Genomic DNA, 2,500 nt, shown 5'->3' on the forward strand with positions numbered 1-2,500 from the left:
CTCCAAGGAAGACTATGTAGGTGACCTCTGATCCCAATTCTGGATATTTACATATCAAAATTTCACAGACAGCGCCTTCTGGTTCCGAGATATAACGATTGTGACAACCAACCCGTGTGACAAATTACCCCGTTCTCCCCTAATAGATAGAATAAATAAAAAACAAAAAGTTATTCTTTCTACATGCTTAAAGGTGCAGTGTGTAATATGACATCATCAAGAAAGTTCTTCAAAGTTCTAGAATGCAACGCTCCCTGGGTAACCCCAACCCTTTCGAATAATAACAGAAGCTACAGTGGCCTTCATGGACAAGAACAATTCTAAATTTTAAACAATGCACCTGATGACATTCCAACTATGACACTTTCAAGATGGCGGCACTAGGCCTTGGTCCAAAATATGCAGAAATATGGACATATATGAGACCCTTTCTAAGGGAAAAAATTATAATTCTAAACTTTTTTTTCAGCTATTATGCACTAAATTAAATGTACTTATGGATATTATAATTACTTTCTACAAAATCTGCTAGGAAATAAAACCCAAAATTCTACACACTGCAGGTTTAAAAGCTAACGCCACATTTTATCGATATACATTTATAACAGTGTAACCCAAGAATGTCATCCATCTCTAGAATCAGAATCAGAATCAATCAACTTTATTTGTCATTGTGTATGTCACAGAGCAACGGCCAAGAAACAAATGAAGACAGTCACCAGTAACATGGCAGACAGAAGGGATACACTTTAGGGTTGTCTAGTGTGTGCCGCGCCCCTTATCATTAGATAGGAAAATGAATGGTGCTTTTACTGATGGTGATGCTGCTTATGGCACATAGCACCTTATATATATCTTGGCACTTTATTTTTAAGCACTTTATGAGTCCTTAGGTTCGTGTACAGACTGTTGTGTTTTGTGTCCATTGTTGTCTTGTATTGCCGTGTGTTTTTAGCCACTATACCTCATATGCTGTAAACAAATTTGCCCTCTTGGGACATCAATAAAAAGCCTTGAACCTTGAACAAGAGGGAAAACACCAACGGGGCGACTGTGGCTCAGGTGGTAGAGTGGGTCGGCCGATGATCAAAGGGTTGGAGGTTCGATCCCCGCCCTGCCACCTGTGTCATAGTTGTTGTGTCCTTGGGCAAGACACTTCACCCACCTTGCCTTGTGTGAATGTCGATAGTTAGCCTGCTATCGGTGTATGAATGTGTGTGTGAATGGTAACGTGGGAAAGGAAAACAGGTCTCCCTTGCAAAAGAGTCTTCGGTCTCAATGGGATTTACCTGTAGAAATAAAGGTTAAAAAAAACGAGGGAAAAAAATACATTTCCCAAACTAGGCTCCCTCTCAAGGCTACTAAACCCTATACACTAAACCCTACACACCTGCATGTGTCCTCAAGAGAACTGACCCTGAACCCACTCTATTACATACGAACACTAAATCAATACACCTCATAGCTTTCGCCTATAAATCAGACACATACATGCCCACTAATGTTAAAGGCCCTTAGGGGGGTATTGCATAAATGAAGGCTGTGCGTGTGTGTGTGTTAATGTGTGTGTGCGTGCCTCTGTACCTGTGTGTGTGTGTGTGTGTGTGTGCGTGTCATATCTGATCCTCCTTCATATTAACTGAGTGTGTAATAAGTGAAAGCCTTCTGGCGGTAATGACTGATGGATGGATAAACGCTTTATGAGCTACAGGCACATGGCACAGCTGGCCGCAGAGTAAGGTCAATACAGCAATATCACACCGCCGTTGTGTATGTGTGTGTGTGGGTCTGTGTGTGGGTGTGTGTGTGTGTGTGTGTGTGGGTCTGTGTGTGTGTGTGTGTGTGTGTGTGTGTGTGTGTGTGTGTGTGTGTGTGGGTCTGTGTGTTTGTGTGTGTGTGTGTTTGTGTGTGTGTGGGTCTGTGTGTGTGTGCGTGTGTGTGTTTGTGTGTGTGTGTGTGTGTGTGTGTGTGTTTGTGTGTGGGTCTGTGTGTGTGTGTGGGTCTGTGTGTGTGTTTGTGTGTGTGTGGGTCTGTGTGTGTGTGGGTCTGTGTGTCTGTGTGTGGGTCTGTGTGTGTGTGGGTCTGTGTGTGTATGTGGGTCTGTGTATGTGTGTGTGTGTGTGTACGTTTTAGTGAGAGGGAAAGTGAAACTGACTACCAAGGGCCCAAGGCATTTTTTTAAATAAAGTGGCATACATATACTGTCTGTTAAAATGTATTGAATTAAGTTGAGTGAGTTAAAGGTGGCTAATGCTCTGGAGAACGCTTGTTGTCAAAATCACTTTTTCTCAAAACCAGTGAATATCTCCTCATGATCCGCTACCTGTCTGTACTATCCCTGCGTTCCAAATCACATACTCTTTCTTTTCACTACACTACATACTAAAGTACAGAAGAGTTTTAGGGGCCACAGACAGGAGAGAAAAAAAAATCAGATAAGGAAGATTTATCTTTCATTATGTCGAGAAATGTCAAGATTAAAGACGAATACTCCAAAATG

Source organism: Ammodytes marinus, assembly GCF_949987685.1.
Source record: "Ammodytes marinus genome assembly, chromosome: 17".
Taxonomy (NCBI): Eukaryota; Metazoa; Chordata; class Actinopteri; order Uranoscopiformes; family Ammodytidae; genus Ammodytes; species Ammodytes marinus.